Genomic DNA, 26513 nt, shown 5'->3' with positions numbered 1-26513 from the left:
GAGTCTCCTTTGTTTATCTTCTTCTTTGTCTTCAAATTTTCCTTCCCTTGAACTTTTCTTGGTCTTCTCTTAGTTGGAGGTTTGATTTGGTTAATATCCAAAACTTGTATACTTCTTTGATTTTTACCTATTTCTTTAAAACCTTTACATATCTTATTAAGGGCGGATTCAAGCACCACTCTAGAAAAATCAAGTTGGGTAGCCAAGTCAAGTTGGGATTCAAACTTTGCCATTTTGAAAGATAATAAGATAGAAAGATGGAATTTTTTTGTGTAAAAAATTTGGTGTATTTTTTCCCTTTTAATAGAGGTGAAGAAACAGTCGTTGGAGGTTTCAAATCCACCGAACGGTGGAGTCTACACCGCTACCAGTGTAGACTCGACCGCTAGCGGTGTTGACTAGACCGGTAGTGGTGTAGTCTCAACCATTCGGTGGAGACTCGACCGCTTACCTTTTCTCCCATAGTGACGCGACCAGTTTTCCAGGCCACCTGGCATGGCATATGGAGGGTTTATCCATTTTCCATAGGAACCGGCCTAAGTACCTTCAATTGTTTGGATCTGAATCAGGAATATGAATTTACTCAGAGTCTGTGTCTCGGTCAAATTAGAATATTTGTTTTATTATTTTTCACCCTCAAAATAAAAGTTAGAACAAGCTAAGGCTTAGTCTTATGGTGTACTAATCTAGCATCTAGATTAAAAGTCCACGTCATCCATGACTACCTCCTAAGTCTTATGGTAGTGCTAATCTAGCATGCAATTCACTGAATAAAACAGCGCCCAGCGCTGAACAGGTACACGCAAAACCCAAGAGCCGAATCAAACAGCGTACAAAATTTCATTATTTGCATTTCCATCTTTTCTCTCTTCCATCATATCCTATCACACTACTCCATGTTCCTCTCTCTCTCCATTACACTCTCTCTCACGTGCTTTCTCTCTCTCCATCGCACTATCTCCATCACACTCTCTCGCACGTCACATCCATCTCTCTCCATCAGAATTTTATTATGCTTGGGGTATAAAACTATAACTAAAAAAATGGAAACACACTTCGCTGAATGGTTCAGCGAAAAGATCATTTTTATAACGCTGAATCACTCAGCGAAACTATCTAGATGCTAGTTCACATGCTAGCAATTGGTAGGAGAGAAAAATAGTGTTAACTTTTAGGCCACAGTTTTTTTTTGAATTGCAACACCTAACTGCTAATCTAACACCTTCAATATAGCCCATAACACTTAGTCTAATTATACTTCATGTCAAACAGGCTAATTATACTTCTTCTTTTTTTGATGTAAACAATAATTATATTAATCAAAAAAATAGTACAACATTTTTAAAATCTCATTTTTATCAAAAATATTGGAAATAACACTAGATTTTAGAACCATGTGCTGAATGTGAGAGAACATGTGCTGAAGATGCTTTGCTCGAGCTTCTTTTGCTATGCGGTCCGCTATAGAGTTATATTTCTTGTTTATATACTTTACCTGGGCTTGCAGAAGTTTCTTCAGAATTGAGGTCACTTCTTGTATGGTGTTATCCGCAGTCTAAGGAGAGTCTTTGCAAGACTTGTTGATCGTCTCAGCCAAATTTTTGCAGTCCGTTACTATTAAGACAGTGGATAATATATTTTTACTTAACCATGAAGATGCCTTTAGTAAAGCTTTTGATTCTGCATGAAAGGCTGAGGAGGCCCACTCTGAATCAGCTTCAACATACATAAATGTTTTGCAGTCCACGGAGTAAATAAAAAAGCATATTCCATGGTCGAATCCTCTTTTTTGAAAGTCGCATCAATAAATATTATCCAATCCGAAGATAGATCAGACCTTTTCTCTTTGGGGTTATTTCTTCTTTCTATCTTCATCAAGTTTTGGACCCTTGCCTGAGTATTCTGGTTTAGAAATTTCTGGATTTGCTCCATAAGGTGAATCGGGTTCGGGTTTATTTTCTCAAAAACTACCAAGCATCCGTGCTTCCAAAGTAATTCTATTTTATCCGATAGTTGATTGAAATCTTGGTCTGTGATCCATTCTTTTACCCATTTTTCTATGGAATCTGAAGTAATTCTAGCGTTCACTGCTTCTAGAGAAAGACCAAACCAAATTGCTCTTGCGGGGCAAAAGCGAAAAAGATGTTGTTCTGATTCTTGCTCTTGGGAATTACACATTGGACACTCTGTGTTTATGTCTGAATTATGTGACCCAAGTCTTGAGTTAGTTGGAAGTGTTTTTTGAGTTAATTTCCAGACGAATAATTTTACTCTTGGGATTACTTGGATTTTCCATATTTTTTGCTAGGGAAAGGAGGTTAATGAATTACTCTCTTGATCTTGGTTTATGAGAAAGTTATAAACATTTTTTGCCAAAAAGGTTCCTGAAGGATGATGTTACCATCTGACCTTGTCTTGTTCTTGTCTTTTTGGAGTAATAGTCAGGATTTTCGCTTTTATTTCTGGATCAAAATAAGTATCAAGTTTTTTTTGATCCCATGTATCCTCGGGAGTGATCAACTTATTAACCCTATGTGGAACCGACTCTTGAATATTAATGGGCTTCTGAATGATCTTTGTGAAAGGAATCCATTTGTTTTCCCAAATTTTTGTGGAAGCTCCATTTTTCACTTCCCAGATAAAATTGCCTTTAATGAGATACAAACCTTTTTTTATACTATTCCAAATCGAAGATAATTTGGAAGATCTAGAGAATTCCAGAGGATGAGAGTTTGGGAAGTATTTAGCTTTGAGAAGTTGAGCCCAGAGTTGATCTTGCTCTGATATGAGACGGCTAGCTAGTTTAGTAAGGAGAGCTATGTTAAATTGGTGCAGATTCTTGATTCCAAGACCTCCTTGGGATATAGGCTTGCAAATGCTGGCCCAAGCCCTAATATATCCTCCTTTGCTTTTGGGCTTGTTTTTTTTCCACCAGAAATCTCTTTGGATTTTGTCCATCTGATCTAGCGTTTCTTTAGAAAGTGCTAGCACTTGCATTTGGTAAGTTGGATAACCTTGAAGAATGGATTTTATTAGAACTGTTATGCCAGCTTGAGAGAGCAATTTAGATTTCCAGCCTTGAAGAGTGGCATAGTATTTTTGTAATAGAGGTTCAAAAATTTCTTTTCACTTTTTATCAAAGAAGAGAGGAGTTCCCAGATATCTGTAATTTTTTGTCATTAAAAGAACTTTTAGAATTCTCGCAATGATTTTCCCATGTTTTGGATGAATTCTAGGACTGAAGTAGATACCGGATTTCTGTAGGTTGACCATCTGTCCCGTTATCTCCCCAAATCTTGATAAGATGTCTAATAATTATTTTGCCTCACCTAGATCAGCTTTTGTGAATAGAAAGCAGTCATCTGCGAAAAAAAGATGAGAGATGTTCGGGGCATCTTTATTAATTTTAAGGCCCGAAATTTTCTTTTCAGAAACTGCTTTTTCTAGGAGTCTAGAAAGAATCTCCATGCATATTAAAAATAAGTATGGAGAAAGTGGCTCACCCTGTCTTAGACCTCTTGAAGTGGTGAATTTCGAACCTGAGGAACCATTAAGGAGGATAGAAAAAGAGGTGGTTGAAATGTATTGTATTATAAGGTTTACCCACGTATCACCAAAACCTAGTGTTGATAGAGCTGATTTGATGAAGTTCCACTCTACTCTGTCGAAATCTTTAGAGAGATCTAACTTTAAGGCGAATATCCTTTTGTGGCTTTTGATTTTTTCATTGAATGAATAAGCTCATGAGCGATGATAATGTTGTCTGAGATTTGTCTCCCTGGCAGAAAAGTTGATTGATTTGGGGAAATTATCTTGTTTAGGATGGGTTTTAGCCGGTTTGCTATAACCTTAGATATGTTCTTGTATATTATATTACTCAGGCTGATGAGTTTGAAATCTAATGGGGTTTGTGGAGTGGATATTTTAGGTATCAGAGTTACGAATGGATAGTTCAATTCCGTAAAATCTGCTTGAATTATATCCGAATCCGTTATATCCCAATTAGCTCTGAAGAAGCTTGGTTGAAATCCGTATGGACCTGGTGCTCCCCATTAGTTCATGTTGGAATTTGTCTTCCAAATTTCTTCTTTTGATGGGATAATTATTAGGAAAGAATTTTCCTCTTCAGAGACGCAAGGTTCAATAAAGCTTGATAAATCTTCTACCAAGTTGTTGTTATGTGAGGAGCCTATTTGAGTGAAGCGGTTGATCAAGAGGGTATTGATTTGGTGTCTATCTGAAATCCACAAGCCTGATGGTTCTCTAAGAGAGTTTATAGCGTTGATTCTTTTCATATTTGTAGTTGTAGTATGGAAATACTCCGTGTTCTGGTCGTATTCTTTAAAAAAAATTTATCTCTTGATATTTGCTGGTAGTAATGATTTCTGATTTTGTACCATTTTCCTAGCTCAGCTTGGAGATTTCTTATTTTTTCTAAATTTTCCGAGTATTTTCCATCTTTATGTAGGCTGTCAATCCTATTATTTAAGGATTTTATATTTTTGTGAATGTTTCCAAACACATATGAGTTCCATTGAGATAAATCTGAGGATAAAAGATGAAGCTTCGAATAGATGTTTGTGTCATGTGTAATGTTGTAGTGGAAATTCCAAGAGTGTGCAACCATAGATGCTAGTGATGGATGAGAAAGTCAGGTTCTAATGCATCTAAATGCTTTTTGGATTTTTGTTTTTCTGGATTTGAATCAAAAAGGAGAGGTGTACGATCTGAACCGATTCTAGGAAGATGACTCACCTTTGTGTCGGGAAATTTCTGTGAACATTGAAAAGATGTCAAAGCTCTGTCTATTCTTTCACATATGTTGGCATCTCCCTCTCTATTATTGGACCATGTGAAAGGCGCTCCTTCATAACCCGCATCTTGAAGTCCCATGGAGTCTATTGTTCGAGCTATGAAAGATTTTATGCTTGAGCTAGTTTTATTTCCACCTTGTTTTTCATCTGGATCCAGGATAACATTTATATCTCCTATTAGGAGCCAAGGTTTGCTGACCTGTTGATGTTAGCAATATATGACCATTGTTCAAATTTAGCTTCCGACTCAACTACACCATAAACACAAGTGATTAGCACCTCTACTAGTCCAATTTTTGTTTCAAAGTGGCACACATTTAGGTTAGGGGATAGAAGGTTCATTTCTATGTTGTTGTGCCACTCAATCGCTAACCCTTTTGCAATTCCCACCGAAAGAACAACAAACCAGTCAGAAAAGTGGGATTTAAAAAAAAAAGATTTCATTCGAGACAATGGAGATTTTATATCGGCAAGAAAGACTATGTCATGCTTGTAAAAAGTATTGAAAGAACTTATTAAAGTTATGAATCCAGGATCTAGGGTTATTTCCATCAAATTTAGGAAAATCTAACTTAGGTTTGTGAGTATTTGAAAATTGGTTAGACAAGATATGATGGTTGCCTTCTGGTGATGGTCCTCCAGGTTTCGGATGGGTTTGATGTTTGAAGGGGGTTTCGAGTACTCCTTAACCTGATTTTTGTCGACTGAGAATCTTCTCTTCCAGAGACGACATCTTAGAATCAAGTAAGCTTCCTAGTATTGCTAACAATGCTGGAGAGATCATGTTCTGAGCTTCATTAATTTTTTTTGTTGAGATCTTTGAAACCCTCACTTTGATTGTTAGTCAGTTCATTCACACGCTTATTCAAAGCGTCAAATTCCTTCTGGGTCACCATAATCATACAAGAACACTCAGATCGAGTGCTCTACAATTGTAGTGATCTACACTACAAATTAGCTTAGAAGCAACTCAAAATCTCTAAGGATAGAGATCATATTTTGGAAGAAAAGAAACTGGGAGAGAAAGAAGTTTTTAGATTAATAATTCAACATAGCTTCTATAGGACCAATCCAACAAGCTTATCTCACCCATTCACCGGGACACCACGTGTGAGTATTACAAGGGTGTAATTGACTAAACAGAAAAGCAAAACATAATATCTAAAACCGGGTGCCCTTAACAGATGGGTGCCCCTTAACCTAGTTAGCACTAACTTGACCACAAGAATGTCATTGTATGACAAAACATGTGACTCTTTCCTAGTCAAATTGGTTTTCCAAATTCGGTTGCTGCGATTTCAATTTCAATCATTTTATTTTTCAGCTGCTTCATTGTTACATGTCTAACGACAATATGTATCCAATTTTTTTTTCAAAAATGCCATATTTAAACTTATGACTAGGCCTCTGAATCTTTTCAAGGCATAAATGTAACTATTCAAACTTTTTTTATAATATAAAAGTATTCTTAAGAAATACTTTACGGTAAAGAACTACTATTCGCGCCACATGTAAATAGCCTCACAAATAATCTAATAATAACCTCCGTACAAACTTTTGAGCCACGCTATTAAAGACCATAAGCATCTCTATTGGTGTTTGGATATATACCCTAAATGAAAATAAGACATATAACTAGATGATAAGTTCAGGTATATATTGGTTTAGTAACCCGATGCTACCCGTATTTGGTTTAGTAAACCCAAGAAAACGACAACATTTCCTTGGAAAAATCCACATATTAAATCTATCGGATTTTAATGAGGGTGCCCTCTACAATCCAAAACAATAATAACACTTTTAGACCTACCGACGAAAACTCCAAAAATAAATAATCCGTACACCAATTTTTAGCATAATCTGACATGAAAACCGTTAAGATCGTGGTGGACTTCAAGTTATAACTTTTAATCTTTGGATCTAGCGAATAGATTTTGGTCAATCTAGAATTATTAACACAATCTTTCTGATAGCAGTTATTCGAATTATGCTATGTGATTTGGGCTATTCGGATGCTTGTTTTTGAGGAATTTACGAAATTCATTTCCGTGCTCACTCAAAGAAAATGTTAATTGGACGTTTTCATTAATTTAAGGGTGTTCTTTTATATACCCCTAAATTTACTAATGGTAGCCCTTTATCTTTATACCCACAAATTTTATTTACCTATCCCATCAAAATTATAAATTTTGTGTACCCCTATATATGCGGGAAGAGAGACATAAACTCATTGAAATAATAGCTTCTCTGATCTCCATTATTGATCTTCTAACAGTTCTTTGGCCCATAAAATGTTTTACCATTTCTTCTTATTACTTCATCTTTTAAGTATCCAATCATTTTAAGAAACCCATTATTAGCAAATACGACCTGATATGCTTGGATCAGTTATTGTAAAACTATGTTCTAATCCAAACCCTAAATATATATCGGATGCGTAAAGGTTAATGCTCTAAGTGTTCTTTGACAATTCTTACAAGAAGAAACGACTTTTGACTCTTATTATCGGATGGATAAAAGATGCAATCTTTACCATTTTTTTTTTATGAGTGATGATCTTGTTTGATCGGTGTGATAATCTTATGTATTGGGATTTTGGCACCTGCAATCTCTGAACCTATTCCTTTATCAACCTCATATTCATTGTTTTACATATCAAGCTTTTTGATGTTTCTCTGTACTTCAGTCACCATATCGGGCTTGCTCAAACAGTGTATAAGGCAATCGGCAATGTAATCCAACATGCAATCAAAAATTCAACTAAAGTCTTACTCCCAAAGTCCAATTTTTTTTATCAATCATAAATCTCTGTACTCATCGTCCAAGTGATTTTTTAACAACAGTAATTAGTGCCCTAATTAAGGAACGCCCAATTTTAAGAGGGGGTATGGGTATAAAAAATCTTTGATAATTCAACGGTTATCATGTTAACTGAATTATAACTAACTTAACTAATTATTGGGGGCACCTTTAGTATTTTTGCGGGTATATAAAGGAATTTCCTAATTTACAGGGGGTTAGTCCTCGAGTGATTTCTGGGGAGTTGAGTGTATTTTAAATCTCAAGAATTTTGAGAGAGTGTAGGGAGTTTGAGAGAGTTTGGTGTTTTTGAGTTCAGGGAGTTTGGGGGAGTGTAGGGAGTTTGAGAGAGTTTATTAGAGGGAGTTTGGGGGAGTTTGAGAGAGTTCACTCCTAACTCATTCTCTTTTAAGAAACAATAAACCCTCATTTGCAAATAACATTGATCTTTAATCAAAAGAAAATAAATAAATGAAAATGATCATATCTCTGTATCAATAGTATGTTATTTTGTGGAACGAGATAATTTTTTTTCCCTTCAATTTAACGGTCTCCATACAATTCTAACTCCCTTTGTTCACGAACATTTTTCCACATTTTCCTGTTGAAGTTTTTACTAACTATCCACCGAGAGCGACCAAATGTGTCACGTATTGTGATGGAATTAAAATTTGGTTCAAAATCTTTTCTCCGAGCTATAGCATTTATTGAATCTTATTTATTTCTAAAATTAGGGTTCTTATTTGGGGTGGTTAAGGGAGTAGTGGTTGGTTATAGGTGGTGATGGTAGTGGTGAGAAAATAGTTTTGACGGTGGTTGCAGAAGTGGTAATGTAATTCAACTCAGGGAAGCGCTAATTGTGAAGACTTCTACATTTTTTTTTGCTGGTGCATCTTACGGGATATGTAGATCTAAACAAATCTATATATCCACACGTTTTCATGGACTCTAGATCACTATCCTAATATTTTCCTAGAAATGTTTCACCGTATCATAATGGCCATCATCTGACAATCATTTCATCATGTTGGGAACAACATTTTTGTTGGTGAGATTTGAGAAATCCGTATGATTTGAAAAGAAAGATTTTGAACCAAATTTGGTTGTGAGACCAAAATACACTAAAATCTCTATTCTTTTGAGAGATTTGTTGTGAGACCAAAATACACTAAAAACTCCTTCGAACTCCCCAAAGCAACCAACTCCCTAGTATTGTAGGGTTTTATGACTAACTGGGAGTTCAAGAGCTCTTTTTAAACTCTCCAGCGACTAACAGGTGTTTTCTAGGGAGTTTAGGAGACTCCTCTAAACTCCCCCACGACTAACGGGGATTTGGATAGACTCCCTCAAACTCCCTCAGGACTAACAGGAGAAAACTCAAATACATTAAAATCTCTCTAACTCTCCCACGACTATCCCCCTGTTAATTTAATTTGCTCGAGTCTAAATATTCATTCTAATTAGGGGTGCACATACCCTACCCGCCAAATTTTTAACCGTATCCTACCCTATCCACTATTTGGCGGGTAGGGTGGCGGGTAAAGATTTTCTTAACCGCCAGTAAACAGGTAGGGTGACGGGTATAAGCCATATCCTACCCACCCTACCTAGGGGTGCACATACCCTACTCATACCCGCCAATCCTATCCTACCCGCCAGTTTTTTAACGATATCCTACCTTATCCATTATTTGGCGGGTAGGATGGCAGGTAAAGATTTTCTTAACCGCCAGTAAACGGGTAGGGTGGCGGGTATATGCCATATCCTACCCACCCTACCGGTTGTGCAGCCTTAATTCTAACCTCTTAATTATTATGCACAAGTGCTGTGAATAATAATACCCTATACAATGCAGATTGAGTTTTGCGAACATCAAGGAAGGGAGAAGTCAAAAAAATTCCGTCTACGTAACACCCTTACTTCAAATATTAATTACCATTTCTATATTCGGGAAAATAAAAATAAAACACTTATATTTGCAAGATGAAAAATGTCAATTTTAACAAGTATTAAGGGACTAGAATGAAACCCTATATTATAGCTAAGTAAATATGGATGAGGGGAGTATAATATTTAATGACTATATGACTGGTGTAAAGCTACTGATAAATTACAGTATCTAGTACTTAATTTTGACTAGATTTGGACTCATATTTTGGTTCATTGCCTTGTTTTTTTCGTCACTAGTCAGCAATTTGGGGGTTTTTTTGTTCTTGTACTTCCTCCTCCTTCTATTTGTTGACTATCATCTAAAGTTGTTACTGAATCACATGCAAATCCCTAGCTAGAAGGTTTTGAATCAGTCCAATTTTGTGCACACTCATTTAAAGAGTGTGCACAAAACAAAATGATTCTATTGGCTGTTCAAAACCCCTGTTATCTAAATATCCAAAAACAAATTTTCGTCTATTTTTATTTTAATTCCTATATAAAAAAGAAAAAAAAATATATTATCATATCTAATCTACCTAAATTCTAATGTTTTTAAAATAAGGAAACTCTTATTCAGTTGTAAAAACGAAAAACGTGATGATGATCCATCATGGTGCAAATTAAGTATTACCATTGATGAACAGTAAGTGCATCCTATACATTAATCATGTTTGAAATAATATATCTCACAAGGTAGTTTTTTTGTTCTTGGTGTTGATTGATGTCCCTCCCATAGCGCAATTCCAGGTGCAATTTCAGTTGTGAGATATATTTACTAATACTTAAGTGTAAAATTACTATTGCAAAACATATGCGTATAAATGGTTAAAATTTTGGATGTAGTATTATAATACGATGGGTCTCCTACTGTTGATGATGATAAAGCTGAAGAAGCTACTGGCTAAGATCAATTCTCCTACTTCAGCCACCAATTCAGAACCAAATTTTTATCACCCGAGGAACTCTAGTGACTAAAATCTTTATCGAAAGTAATTGGCCACCTGCTGTCAAGGGCACGTCCAACTGCAGAGGCCATTTACGTTTCGCGTCACATTTACAGAGCATTTACAGAATCACAAATCGTGAATCGTGGGAGAATTCTGGCAATGATCAAGATTCATCCCCGCTTAACTATTTCCTGTTTTAAGATCCTGTATTTCAGGTATTATTAGATATGCATATACTTTGTCACCTATTTTAGAAATTGAAATACAATTCAAATAAATGAAAACTAAATTTTAGCATTTAGATAACGGACTGTTTAGCACAACCAATAAAATCATTTTTTTTTGTGCACACTCTTCGAAGGAGTGTGCACAAAATTGGACTCAGGTTTGTTTTGTTTGTTGTAAGGAAACTGATTCCGGTCTTTTGAATATTTTTATTGATCGATTATTCATTTGCTGTACATTTAGTTTTATTGTAAGATGGTTGCATTTGGGAAAATGTTGAAGGAGAGACAGATTCAAGAATGGCCAGGGTACGCATTTCTAATCTTGTGTGCATGTTTGGTTGGATTCATAATGCTAAATTGAGTAGGTTATACGCTTAATCTGCTTGTTGTTCGATCTTTTGGGTGATTTTTATAGCTATTAGTCTTGCACCCATGCGATGCACGGATCTGTTTCTCGTTAATGGAATCATGGATAATGTTTCATAATTACTTTTATTAAGAAAAAATGTTATAAAAGACTAAGCATAATTTAATAAGGAGTAACATTCAAAACTCATAAATAGAATTATTCAAGCTCTTTGTAAATAGAATTGTTAAAAAATTTGCCCGTTCTAGTCTTCGATGATCTTTAAATTATTAGAGCTCACGATTTTTCTATTTGATATATTCTTGCATCTTTTAGCCCCATCAAATCATTATGTGTCTATGCTTCATTGGTATAAGAATCTTTAATATCTCGATGCATCATACTCTCTAAAAAAGAATCTTGTTCAACTGCTTTCTACTTTTATTCCTCCTTCTCGATTATGTAATGAGATTCTTTGGCAAGTAATTAATTATGAGTGTAACATAAAATTGATAGTAGGTAATAGAATAAGATTTTTTTTTACATCATTTTTGGTGTCTTTTGACATATTTTTTCATCATTTTGGGACAATTTTTCTTCGTCGTTGTGGGGCGAGTTCTTCAAATTTTAATGGCTGGTTCGTGGCTTGATATTTTCGATTCAAAAACATCGACGATTTATCACGACATCGTGCATCCCTGTTCGTGTGGATCGATAATTTTATGGGCAAAGTACTCCTTTGTTTTAGGAGCATCTCTTATGGAAGAAGAATACAATCAGACTAAATGGTCGGAATATATTTCCGGATATACCATCATCTTTCCCTTATACATAAGGTTTTTTGGATATCTTTGCGGTTTATCGCTCTTTTTCTTCGGCGATCTACTTGTAATTGATGTCCTTTTTTGTATTAGGGTTTTGATTATCTCTTATTTGATGTTTTTGTCATTCTTGTAAGCGAACATGTAATCATTATTTCGATTTGAATGAATTGAAATACGTTGATTGTCCAAAAAAAAAAGGAGCATTTTGCAAAAGACGCACGTACTTGTTGCCCCCAGCTCCCTATGCATACAAAAAAATACCCGTTAAAACTTTATAGATGATAATGATAAACAGAGAATATGCGTGTAACATAAAATTGTAAAAACTTGAAACCTATTGAAAATTAGGCATAAAAAATTAATGCAAGCACTTGTACAACAATAAGAGATGCAAAAGTCGCATTCTTAAGACACCATGGAAATGAAAGTGGACGTAGAGAGAATCCTTGGTGTTGAAACGTATAGATTACGACAGTCTTCTTAGTGATGTGAATTCAGCTGTAACATGAAACAAAAATATATTACTGTTATGTCAAAGCCGTTCGAATTCATTGCTGAATCTATTTAAGAAAGCTCTAGGAATCGAAAACGCAAAAAAAAAAAAAAAAAAATCTCAAGAAGTAACCTTTTATGTTGCTTGACATTCATGCACAGAGGCAAGCGGTTGAGGAGTTTGAATTGATGGCGCTAACCAAAAATAGATGGCAAACTTGTTCAGGGAACTCTAGTGGAAGAAAAAAGCTCGCCAACAACATGATAACACGATTGTTTGTTGGTATAGAAGATGGGGAAATTCTTAGGAAGAAGAAAACCCGACAATTGTTATTAAGAAAGCTCGCCAACTCTCGTTTCAGCCATTGGAAGATGACTACTATTGCTTACGAAAACCTAATTCATTTGATCAAAAAGTGCGCCAATAGATCAACAGAGGATCTTGATGGCATGGTTCGAATGTTTCATCAATAAATCCTGCAAAGACGAAAAATAAACAAAATAATAATAATTTACGGCTAAGATTAGCAAGTACAAAATTACCCGAGCTGTTGGCGGAAGAGAAATAACACCAATCAAACAAACTTTTCTGCAAAACAAAAGACAACCACATATAATACGAAGCATCGTAAGAACCGAAACCCTAAAAAAAAAAATCTAATATCAAGCTATTTTAGGAGTAGAAGAGAAGCATCTGTACAAATAAAGAATCCTGCAAAAATAAAGAGATGCAAAATTCCCATATTCATCAATAAATCATGCAAAAATACAGGATTTTACGTTTAAAGCGAGAAAAAATATTACTCTAACTGTATATTCAAAATAGAGGAGTAATGCCTTTCAACCACATTTTTCCCTATATCTGCAAAACAAAAGACAACAACCAGTAATCAAGCAGAGAATCAGAGAAAACCCAAAAGAAATCAAAACCAATAAAATCAAAACCCTAAAAAAATCAAATACAAAATCAAGCCAGAGCGGAGCATAGAAGCAGCGTCGTGTGAACGATTCTTGACTTGTTCTCTTATATAGAGGGAGATAAAATAATTTTCGGAATTAATGTTATCTATATAAACAAAACCTAAAAAGATTATTTTGTTTATATTTAGTACAATATATTTTTAGGTTTTTCGTAATATTTTTAGGCAAATATCCAGAATTCTAATTGATGTTAATACTGTATTATATCTTGCTTTTCACTTCCGGGATATCTTAAGAATAATAACATTTGATGTTTATTTTTATATCTATTCTTTAAATAGCGAAACTACTTGAATCATTTACCCAGAATATATATTGAGCATATCTTGCACGATATTTTTTTTATGAAAGGAAATAACAGTGAGAAAAATATTTTGAACTCTGGTTCTCAAAATTTGTGTAATATTATCTATTCACGTTTTTTTACTATTGATTTTATTTTTTCGATTATCATGTAGGATTAACAATCATTTTTCATGATAAAACAGAAGCAGCATTTTTCAATCTACTGTATGTGTAAGTATCCATAACTCTTTGTATTCTGGTTTTAAATTTTAACCATGATCAATTTTTTTCCCATTGGAATTGTAATTATAATCCTCCGTTAGCGTTAGTCCTATTATCAGTCTTTTAGAACTGTAATTAGGATTAATTTAATTATAAAATTTGTAATTGGACATTGGTAATTTATTATTTTATGATCAATTTAATTTTATGATAGAATCGTGATGAACAATACATTTCATGGTAAAATTAGAAGCACTTTCATGGTGCAATTTTATTTTAATTTATTAATATTTCTTAGTGATTGGAATAAATATATTATATCTGATTTATTTTGTCACCATTAGATTCATTTATTTAAGGAAAAAATCTCTTGAAAAATATTCTATTGAATTTTATTTGTCGAAATAGTAAAATATTACTAAAATAAATAAATGGCTGGACCAGATCAACCAGAAGCTCCGGTTAATGGGAGCGCTCGAAAAACCTCTGTTTCTATATAGAGAATTACATTGACTACAAGTTAACGAAGAAGAAAGTAAAGCAATTTACTCAAGAACTTGGGGTAGGAGCGCAAGACCATGAACATGTACTTGGGGAATTTTCAAGATTGCTGGATAACCAGGTACTGAGGAACTAAATTGGTCTTTATTCTTTCGTTAATTAGGTTAATGAGTTCTTGTAAGTTCATTTTGTCGGTGATGTATTTAGTTAAGATGGTAATGGAGTATTTTCTTTTTGATTTTCAGATTGAAAAAGTTGTACTATTTATTGAGATTATTAGTCCCACATTGTTGGGAAATCTAAGATCCCGCGGTTTATAATTTCTTAGGGCCTCTCCACTCATTTCCAATTGGTTCTGAGTTGGATGCCCGTATTCTAACACTATTCATTTTGGAACAACAAGGGCGACTCGCAAGCAGACTAGCCAAACTTGGGGAACAACATGCTCTTCTACAAGAAGCGTATAGAGATGTAGGAAGAGATCTTTTAAAGCTTCTCTAGCTTGTGGAGATGAATGCAATTGGGCTTCGCAAAATACTAAAAAAAATTGATAAAAGGTTTGGCTACAGATTCACTGATTACTATCTGACTTCTCGTGCAATTCATCCTTACTCCCAACTACAACAAGTGTTTAAGCATGTGGTACAGTAATAATAACTCTGATAATCTATCCCTAACACTACAAAAACACTGAGTTTTAGTCACGCCAACGGACCGTGGCAGTTGATCAAAAATCCGTGGCAAAAGATAATTTGCCACGGCAGGGTTGTCGTAACAAATAATCCAGTGACTAATACTATTTGCCACGATGCCAGCCCCGGTTTTGTCCCTCTCTAATGGTACATGGCCATTTGCCACGAAGTCTGTCGTGACAGATTAAGAATTGGGATGCACATGTTTGTGGTAATTTGCCACGGATATTACCAGCATGTGGCTATTGGTTCAGCTATTTGCTACCATTATGTTGCCATGAATGGGTGTTTCAGTTATAATATTTGGTACTGAATGGTTTCAAATTGACCTGGAAATGAGATTTATTATGCTACAATCATTCCAACATCATCGTTTGATCATTCAAACAAAATTACAAGGTTTTAATACATTCAAGCACAAAGAAAATCTAAACACAACATAAATTCAAGACTAGTGCTGAGTTTCCAACAAACGATTGTTGAAGTTGAATGCTACAAAATAAAATTGAGATGAGTAAAACAGATGGATGACGTAACATTCGTGTACTTGCATATTGGTCTACTCAGGTGTTTTGATGTGTTCACAGAAATATAGTCTCTCATCCACCAATTTTTCAAACTCACTCACTGTGTCACTGATTCGACCAAAACCTGCAACACGAGAAGTTGGAAGCATCAGAAAGAGTTCTGAAATGTTTGAAATTCATTTCAAAGCTGAAATAGTTCATGCCTGCATTCATCGCCTTGCTTAGCAAATTCGGATCAACTATAAGACGAGCTTATTAAGAGAATAAAGATGTGATTGTCCTACGACCTCATTGGGAAGAAATCACCCCCTTGATAAGAAGAACTCTAAAATGTACCCAAAACTTATAGCTTGGGGTGATACAAAAGCTACAGCTGCCTAAGAAGTAAGAAAGCTATGAAAGTAAAGACTATATCACTAGGAGCCCAAAACATTCTTATAGTTCCACAAAGTAACTTTGGTGAGGAGGCTTTAATCTGAATATGATGTGCCACTTCAGTTTCATCAACTTCACATCTTGCAACTGTGAGTATCTTTCTAGTAGATTAACAAAATACAGATCAATTGTTTTAGTTTCTTAACGTAGCAGCCATAACTAATAACTTTGAGGAGATCAAATCCAACTTCAAATGCAAGACAAAGATGGCAGGTTGCACATATGATCCATAAAATTTAGTGTCATGCGATCTCTATAAGTACGTGGAGTCCCAGAATAATTCACTATACCTGTGAGTGATGGGCGCCAACTCCAGCAACAACACCTTTCAGTCCTCTGAGAGCAATTGGCACACTTATCTGACCAACAAACATGTGGTTTGATTTTGCAGCAGAATTGATGATGTGATCAACTTCCTATAAAAAAATCGAAAACAGATGCTTTCAGAGTAGAATCAAGTGATTACGAAAAAGAATTTTGTGTGGAACAAAAAGCATTAAAAAATCACAAGATTATCAAAGTGAAGATTCAATGTGGAACTACTAACCAAAATATCATGTCAATAATTATATTGACCTACATTGAGAAGTTAAATGTCATAAAATCTACAACAGGTTTTAGACAATAGTTGCTTGCCGAAAAAACGTCTGCTGACTCCAACCCCAGCAGATTGAGCCAGCAAAAAATACCCTAAAAAATTAAGAGATTGGAATCTGTACTTGAATGTGTAAGCAACTCCTTAGTTTAAGCTCAAGTATATAATCTGTATAAATTCAACAAGCTGATAAATGACTAGCTGGAGTGGTTACCCACAAGAGCTTTTGTGGTGATAAACATCAAAAAAAACCTCTGCGATTGGAGCATCAAGGTACTTGTCTGGACCATATTTCACATATCAAAACGAATTTTGGATCATCAGTCGTTTCCTCGGAAAGCAGAGAAGAGCATTTCTACTGTGATTTGCAAAACACAAGAATTCAGAAGGAAGTATCAAATAGAGAAGTGAATAACTAAATCCATAAGTAACATTCTAATCTCTAATACCCCAAACAAAAAGTTTGTGTAGATGTTAAGCAAATAAGAGAAGGGTTTACAAATAAGGAACTCAGACAATAACTCCTAAAGAAAGTCTGCCAGTTTCATATACTTTTACCACCAGCTTTGGAGCAATTTTAGTAGTATCATCAATTTAAGTAGTTTTAGTAGTTTGAGGTATTCCATAACTCTGTCTGGATGCCAACACCACTCTCTCTATAGCTTCCACATGTTACTATGCTAGTGATGGTTCTTTTAGTGCAACTTTCAATTTATTGGAACAAAATCTTGCACAAAGATGAGGATACAAGAGGAAGTCTTAATGCAATATTCTTACCGACATGCATAAGAATCACAAATGAACTGTTAAAGCAACAAATAGGAAGAAAACTGCAGATATACACAAAGCTGCCTCATTCTCCAACAACTAATTTAGTTTTTTAGACAACAACATCTATACAATAAGTGTGAATAATTGAGTATTATCCGGTCGCAGTTATACTTTTACACGAATATACAACAATGAATCATATGAACATTAATTATAAAACCAAATTCGTGTATATACCCATTGCTTAAATGCTTAAGAATACATCACCTAGAAGTAATATGTGTATAACCTAATCTCAGTAGATCGCAGTCTAGTTGCACAATATAATAACTATGTCCATGTTCTATCAATATGAAACAGAAATCAAATAACACAACAAACACGATAAGCATAAATCGAAGAACCAGCCATGAATATATTTAGTAGATGGTACAATAATACAAATGAAAACCCAGACCAGTACCAATTTTTAGAATATTCATCTTTTTCTGATGAAGTGAAGAATAACCACCACCACCACTTTCACTGACCTTATTCTCTCTTATTTTATTTTCCTTTTCCTTTTCCTTCTCTGCTTCCTAGAATCATCAATTTCAGCAATTACGAAATTTCATATCCAAAAATTAGAAAAATTAAACTAATACAAATTAGATTTCAAAATTAAATTTAAAACTCACAATAAACAAGGAATTAAATTTCCGGACATAAAAATTGAAAGAATCTATATTTTTCGAGGAGGATATATCTTTTACCCTATTATATTTTAGTACCTAGGGTTTGTAACACGATATTCTCATTATCCAAGTTGTCGTTGAAGAAGAGGAAAGAAAGGAGGAAAGTCGAAAGATTCGTTCATATTTGATTTGATTTTAATGGTATTTAGGGTTAAGTTGGTTAACACGGTTTAGGATTTTATAAGCAAGCAATTGATAACAAGGTGGGAATGATTCTCTTGTAAGGTTGGAACAATGAAGTATTGAAGTTTCGGTTCTTCCCACAGGAAGGAGAGAGAGCTACACTTTCAGTTTTTTTTTTGGTGGTTTCCGCTCATGGGAGCTGAGAGGAGAAGAACGGGGAGAAGTGGGTAGGTAAATATGGGCAGTTCCTTCCGAACATACGCACCACATGTCGTAGCTAAAGCCCACCAGTTACCACGGCCTACAATGTCGTGACTAAAATGCTATGAATACGTTCATAGCATACAAGTATGGGTCCAGTATCATCCCGAAGCAAATACTCTCCAAGCCGTGGCAAATGAATGATCTACTGCCACACCCAGGATGAGTCGTGAAAATATGTAATAAATAGCCACAACTAATGTGAAACCGTGGCAAGAAGCTCGTGGCTAAAACTCAGTATTTTTGTAGTGTAATAAGATGAATACTCTTGAGATCCTCTTCGTTCATTTTAATAATTAACATACAAGGCTTTGGAGCTGTAACTCGCAATCTTGCAGATCTTCAGGATCGCCTGGGAAGCTACTTATCAATTTATGATCAAGCATCTGCCGCGTTTCAGGTTTTGCATTTTCATTCTGGTTTTCCTATTTATTTTTTCCTTCTAACGTTACTGTTCTAACTAGTTACTAATTGCAGATATGATATACATTTCATGATTTTACTTGCAGGATCCTGTTATAGATTCTATAAGAGCAGCTGTATATAGGTTAACTCACTCCACAGATTTTCTCCACTTCTTAGGGTAACATGCGCTTATTATGCAGGATGAGTTACCAATGCCAACTGATGAACCAGTTGACGAACGGAGATATTATTTTGCGTCCCTAATATTGAATTTAGCAAGCACATTCTTGTACATGGTCAATACATATATTATTGTCCCAACGGCTGACAATTACTCTCTAAGCCTTAGAGCTGAGGAAACAATTTGTGGTATTGTCAAAGGGCCTATGGCTGTTGCACAGGTGTTTTCGTCACTCTATTTCAGCGCGTGGTCCAATAGGTCATACTTCTGGACGCTTGTGTTCAGCAGTATTGTTCTGTTTCTGGGAAATATGATGTGGCATACGATCTTGATTCCATTACAGTTCTTCTAATTGGCCGACTTTTGTGTGGGTAAGGGTTTGTCTTATAAGCTTCTCCTGTCAGTTAATACAACTTCCGTATTCTTCATTTGTCATCAATTTTTCGTTTTCACCCTATCCTGATTTTGAATATCATCATCATTTCAGATTTGGTTCTGCTAGAGCTGTTAACCGGCGATATATATACACTACACCATTTTTCCCGATTAGCAACAAAGTTTTGCAAAAACTCTTACGTAGTTGCGAATTCGCAAATGGTTTTGCAACGGCTTAAATATTAGCAACTGCGGAATTCGTAACTGCTACCGACAGTTGCGAAATTTTAAGCCTTGTTGCAATTCGCAACTGCTGACCACACCACATGTGCTGCTCAACCATGTGCAAAGTAACACCTGAATTACAGGTGTGCAAACAACCCGTGTGCAAGGTAACACCTTAAAACCCTAGATTCTATCATTCTATCCCATTTTCTCTTTCTTTTCCAGAAACAACTCCTTCTTCTCCTCCTCCCCCTATTCGTACTTATGATATTTTTTTTCTTTCTTCTTCGTACAATCTCACAACTGCATAACTTCATTAGGTTTTTCTTCCTCTTCTTCTTCAATTCTTCAACGAAATCCATCAACAATATCAGTTCTGGAAGATGCTCTGAATCGAAGAAGAAGATTTGATGAAGATCATCAACAACATAAAACGAAGATTAATCAACAAAAATGAATCGAAAGATGGGTATAATCTCTCCTTACAGTTCCAGTTCAATAGATTAACATATTCATCTTGAATTGAAATTTCAGAAAATGAAAGTTTTCTAATTTGTAACCTAATAGCTTCGATTTCATCTTGTCTCTCTTTTCTGATTCATGATAAAAGTTGATGTCTGTATTAATCTTATCTTGATCTTCCTTTTGAGATATAATTTTCAAAAAAAAGTGCCAAAAAATTTCTAGGGTTCATGATTGAATTCTTTTATTTTAGAGTTTGCATCCACTCAAACTTGATTTCGGCTTGTTATTTTTGTGTGTTTTTTTGTCATTAACTGAATAGAGTTGGATTTTCACTTGATTGGATACGGGTGATAGTGGATACGCAGTGTACTCAATTTATATTTGGCTCCTTACATCAGGTCATCTAAACCTTCATCTTAATTGTTAAGCTTTAATGTTTGGAACTCTATATTATCTGTGATTCTTTTCATTTGGTTTCTAACAAACTTAGACCAGTGATGGATTTGTTGCAGAGACCCATCATGTGAAATTAGAGATTTATTGACCACGAGGAAGTGCTTTTGCTCTTGAACTACCAGCCACCTAGGTAATAATATTCATTCTTTCCAAGTAACACACAATTTTTCCTTATGATAAATCTGTTACGATTTTTCCTATTCTCACTTCATCATTTTGATTAGTTTCACCACAAATCTTGCACCGTGCTCAGGGGTGTGTTGTACTTGATTTACTTTAAACCATGTGGGTATTAATTGAATGCAATGTGTGACAGGTGAATCTACTCCATTAAATTATGGGAATTTGTTGTTTTTTAACCTTGGAAAATGGTTTTTGTAACTTGGCAGAATCCCTGCCCCCGACGTAGTTGCCTGCCTACATATTCAGATTTGACAACTAACATATGTATCAATAGATGGAGCGCCCTTGGAAACTCCAGTTACTTGTGAGGGCCCTGCGCGAGGACTCAGTCCCAGGTAATGTTCTGACATCTTTATTATCTCTAAAAATAACACAAACCCGAACTGCACTCATGTCAAACTTGTCGGTTAAGTTTGAACTCATAAATCAAACTAGTCCCAGGATTCCTTAATTGTAAGTTGCAGCCATTATTCTGCAGCACTTCCTCAGCCAGCAGTATAGCCTTGACATCTAACTTACCCTCACATTTCATTGAATTTGCCATTGAACGTCGATTTCAGTATTAATGGAATCTTCATGGTTTGCATCTAAATTACATGAACTCTTTCCATTGTGGTTTTATAGTGCTTATTGTCTTGGGATACATTCTATTCTAGCTTTATTCAAGGTTAGAAATAGTTTCCATAAAATACTGAATCCCTTATTACCTTGTTTGCGTACATGTTAAGCAGGGTTGTCAACAACCACTTGTGCAATTTTATCCATGGACTTGGATATCCCTTGGAAATTTCTGTTAGGTGGTGAGCACCTGTCACAAGGAACCAATCCCAGGTAATACTCTTACATCTATATTGTTTCTCAAACGACACTATCGAAGTCAAACAACCTGAACTACCTGAACTAGCTCTTACTAGATTAACTTATTTGTATATTTACTTATAGGCTATAGTGGAAACTATCCAACTTAGCTGAATTTATAACCAATTCGCACCAATGAGATCATGCAGTCACGCCTAGTTTAATATGTTTGGAAATAAATGACGTTGTGTTGAGCATCTCTAGATCATATATGTATTTAACTTGCATCAAGTAGCCAACTGTAATTCATAGTATCATAGTAATAATTTAGCCTATGATACCAATGACGTCACATCAAGTATCCAACTGTAATTCATGCTTCCCCTGTACCCTAGCTTTACTATCGTGGACATCCGGATATGTAAATGTGTCTATTTTGATACTTATCCAATCATCTACAATATTAACCATCCGTAGGTAAGTTTTGATGTTTTTATAATATTCCTTGTGCCTGAAGGTTTTTCTTATTATTCAGGAGAAGGCAAAAAGCAGGTTGTCAGCTCTGTAATCATAGATTGGCAAACTTACTTGGTTGATGTTGCGAAAGAGACGAGAGGTTGCTTGTTTCAGAATTTATGCTCTGTGATGCGCTTGATAAGCACCTATTTCCTTGCAAGTCTCTTCTAGGTACGAAAAGTTACAGTACAAATATGGCTTTTACACCTCCATAGTACTTGAGAATGAATATGAGGTTCAACACAAACCAATCTGTACCAGGTAGTTACAATTTAGTATTTTGAATCACCTAATCGTTTGGAGATGTGTGCAAGGAAGTCCATTTACTTGGCACAGGTGTCAGTGAGAAGTCCTAAACCTTATGATCTGGACTGGAAGAAAATAGAATAGGCAGTGACACACCAATCAGTACCAGGTCATGCGGAAGTTCTATCCTCAAACTCTTTTTACTGTGGTTTTGTTTATGAATCACTTTTTACCGTTTCTTTATCTTTTTTGTTAATTGAACAAGTCTTTCCTCCATGTGTAGGTACTGAAAAGGAAGCAACAGAGATAAAAACTTTGTGAATGAGTCAGATATAAAAACTTTAATATGTGCATTATACCCGTGGAATGAACTGCAAGTCCTAGATCGTGCCAACTATTTCATGGATGGTAGTAGAATGACTATGTTTTTCACTAACTATCTCCTAGCACTTAGGAGATCTTTCTCATAGGTCTGGTAGAACAGGACGTGCTGGAAAGATGGTGAAATTCATACCCCCTGCTGACAGGTATGTATTATACTGAAATTTTTACCCCCTGCTGACAGGTAGTAGTTAGTGTATGCCTTAGAGGTTCTAATTTTCCTCTATGCTAGCTTATATCATCTCTGGAATTTGAACTCATATGTGAACTAATAACTGAACTTGAGAAATATACTGAAATTTTCTATCTTTTGGTTATGCATATCATTCTTCAGAAACTTAAGAAATCTCTTCTAAAACTGAACTTTATTTGGTATTGATTGTATGTTATTCGCCTGAATAAATTGTTCAAATGGAAAACTTTGTTGTTTAGAGCGCACTCAATGTGTCTCTCGGTAGTGTTTGGCCTAGATTTGGCCTGAAAATGTTACAGGGAACTATTGACTAAGTCAACTTGACTTTTTTTTTTATGTTGCCAAAAATTAGCAACGGTCAAAACTGTTGCTAAATTTAGAACCAGAATAACAAAAACCTCTCCGGCTAAGTTTAGTCGTTCTAAATTTTTTTGGTTCTAAACTTCGCAACAGTTCATAGCTGTTGCGACAAAAATATAGCAGTAGCAGTCAGTAATTGCTAAACCTTTTCGCAACTACCATAAACGTTGCAAATCCGGGAAAAACATTTGGAACCGAGAATCGTTGCGAAAAAGATTTCGCAACTAACTAAGAGCAGTTGCAAAAAGTATGCAACGCCACGTTTCCCAACGGCTTTCTGCTATTGCATGTCCCTTTTGCCATTGCATAAAACTGTTGCTATTCCGGAAAAAATGGTGTAGTGATAAGTGATTGTGTTCCTAATAGAATAAGAATGCATGCCTCTCCCGGGTTTGTTAGTGCCAGCGCGCTTGGAATGGCTTGTGGTCCTGCTCTTTCGGAGTTACTTCGAACCAATTTTAAAATTTGCAAGATAACATTTAATGGAAATACCTTACCAGGATGGGTTATGTCAGTGGCATGGTTGTTCTATATAGTATGGCTCTGAATCTCCTTTGTGGAGCCTGCTCCCTTGCCCGAAGTTAAGGCTGTGCCTCAGGAAGACGATGCTGGTAACTATTCCTCCTCTAATAGTTAGAGACTACTGATTCAATACAATAAGAAACTGGATGGAAAAGAACTCTATTTTCTCTATGGCTGCGATGACCGTGAGTATAATAATTGTTTTTCTTGTCATTATGACAAATTATTAGAGGCGTCGATAATAATGATGTGTTTTGCTACTTTACTTATATTTTGTGTGACACATTACTATGTTCTATCACTTCCTTTGTAAATACAAACATCATTAGAGGCTTCGATAATAATGATGTTTATTGCCTATTTTACTTATATTTTTAACGACAACAAGACTAGAAAATGGTGAATTGGAAAAAGGTCTGTTGCAACCTTTGCATTTAAGTTCTAAAGAGAAAGATGAAAACGAAGATGGTGATGGTAGTGACGAAACTAGTGAAGAATTGCATGTTGCTGCTACTTCAATTGGGTCAGCATATAAGTTGCTTACACCATTTGTGAAGGTTCGCATTTCATTCCAAGTTACGTTTGAACTCACACGACTTCTAATGTTTCATTAATTCATGCCGTAAGTAATCTACAAACTGAGCTGACATAAATAGAAGGATATATTGTTTGTCAAATAGACATATACCATTATCAGTATTTCCATATGGATGATCTAATTCCAGTTGTTCAATAATTTTTCAGGTTCAACTATTGATCTATTTCATGCTCAAATACGCAATGGAGATTTTACTCGCTGAATTACTTCAATTGGACTACTAGCACGGTTGCAGTCTTCCTTGCATGTCTTGGATTAACTGTTCTTCCAGTGAACATTATCATCGGAAGCTACATTAGAAACATGTTTGAGGACAGGTACATAACATGAGATGTATAAAACATACATAATATCATATCCCATTTTGGGACGACGGTTAAACCACATTTATATCCAAGTTTTAGTATAAAATATGTGCTGAAAAGAGATGATTACTAACTGCTCTTCTAAGTCTTTTATTTAGGATTCTAAGTCATATCCTGCTCTTCGTTATTTTTCTTGTCTTGGTTATCTGCAGGAAAATTTTGCTGACATCTGAAATCATGGTATGCATTGGTATTTTTCTAAGCTTCCATGTAACACACACATATTCCGTTCCGCAGTACGTCATCTTAGCACTTATCACGTTCGTTTCTGCTGAAGTTCTCGAAGGTAATATCTGTCTTGATCTTAGTCATGTTTCTGTATTTTCCCACCTAGATTGGGTCCAAAGCCAAAAGCTATAAAGACTCAATCCGACCCACCAGGGATGCAGTTAGTAATTATCGCTTTTCAACATCTAAATCTCTGACAACTTTATGAAACTCAGGTGTGAACTTATCGCTCTTATCGCGAATGATGTCCTCAAGGCTAGCTCGAGGAACATATAACGGTGTATTACTTTCGACAGAAGCCGGAACTTTAGCCAGGGTGATGGCAGATGCAACAGTAACACTGGCTGGATATGTTGGCCAGAAACATCTTTTGAATATTATGTTATTACCTTCACTTATGATTTGTGTAGTTTCAATAATGGCTACTTGCTTTACTTGCAATACCTTATATTGATCTGATTAAACTCTCAGTCCCCTGCATTTAGTTCACTAAAGACCATAGGAGGAGTGCTATATTGAAATACTGATAATAATAAAGTAAGAGCAGTAGGGTTTGTTTTTCGTATCAAGCTTGTTTCCCATGTTCCCATGTGAACTTGCTGGCTTTCCTCATTGTTGGAGCTCCCAGCCTTCCACAACTGTTGGATATCCTCGAAGTGGAAGATATTTATACGTGAAAATGCGGCCAAAAGTACTACTATAATCAGGGGCGGAGTCAGAAATTTTGCTAGGGGGAGGCAAAAAATTTTAAGGGTAGGCAATAAGGCATAAAAAGGCTTGGAACTTTTATTTTTCATGAAAGTTGGGGGAAATTAGGCTTGGGAACCGGCCCAGCAGGGTAAGAAACTGCCCACCTTTGCCGTGGGATGGCTCCGCCACTGACTATAACACATGTATACCGCGTACGTATATTGTTCGCTCAAAAAGAAACTAAAGAGCTATATAAACTTGATACTAAGAGTCTAAGAGGGCTACATAAAAGACACCATGACGGATAACCATTTGAGAGAAACATGACAAATTTTATTAAGCATTGGAACTTGATACTTTTCCATTTGTGATAGACGCATTTATGTGTCTATTTCGTTCTGAATTATGTGTATTGTTAATGCTCGATTTTGTGATTATTTGATTATTCTATGTTTTTGTAGGTGTTTCGGGAGAAATAAGTTTTTGCGGCAAAATTGGCTCGAAAAGTGGCATTTGGACCTCCGGAGAAAATTGCTAAAGGCACCCAGTAGATGTGCTAAAGGCATCCCGGGAATACGCTGGAGGAACTCCAGAAAAGTTATGTTTACACCACAGAAGAATTGTTAAAGGGACACCAGCAACGGATAAGGGGCACCCAAATTACTAAGGGGCATCCAATTTGTTATCGGCACCCATCAGAGAATAGGGGGACTCTAGAGACCAGAAATATTGAAAAAACTGTATTACTTGTTATTCATAGCAGAACTGAGATTGGCTTTTAAATAGCCTTACAAGAACTAGAAAATAGGATCAAAGAC

The 26513-nt window shown here is 35.5% G+C and overlaps 1 long non-coding RNA gene and 1 pseudogene across 2 annotated transcripts; one reads left to right on the top strand and one right to left on the bottom strand.

Moving 5' to 3' along the window:
- The first annotated feature begins 10972 nt into the window (after positions 1 to 10972).
- LOC113339252 lies at positions 10973 to 25459 on the top strand (annotated as a pseudogene).
- Positions 15577 to 18372, bottom strand: LOC113339253. Of its 2 annotated transcripts, none has more exons than XR_003355007.1 (5): positions 18161 to 18372; positions 17854 to 17968; positions 16572 to 16977; positions 16315 to 16440; positions 15577 to 15713 (listed from the first exon to the last, which is right to left on the bottom strand). It is a non-coding gene; the product is annotated as an uncharacterized LOC113339253 (long non-coding RNA). The 2 variants fall into 2 exon arrangements; XR_003355008.1 differs by having other exon boundaries at positions 17921 to 17968.
- Positions 25460 to 26513: the final 1054 nt, after the last annotated feature.

Source organism: Papaver somniferum, unplaced genomic scaffold, assembly GCF_003573695.1.
Source record: "Papaver somniferum cultivar HN1 unplaced genomic scaffold, ASM357369v1 unplaced-scaffold_21, whole genome shotgun sequence".
In the NCBI taxonomy this organism is placed as follows: domain Eukaryota; kingdom Viridiplantae; phylum Streptophyta; class Magnoliopsida; order Ranunculales; family Papaveraceae; genus Papaver; species Papaver somniferum.
The sequence above is the reverse complement of the archived record's forward strand: the minus strand, read 5'-3'. Positions and strand labels throughout refer to the sequence as shown.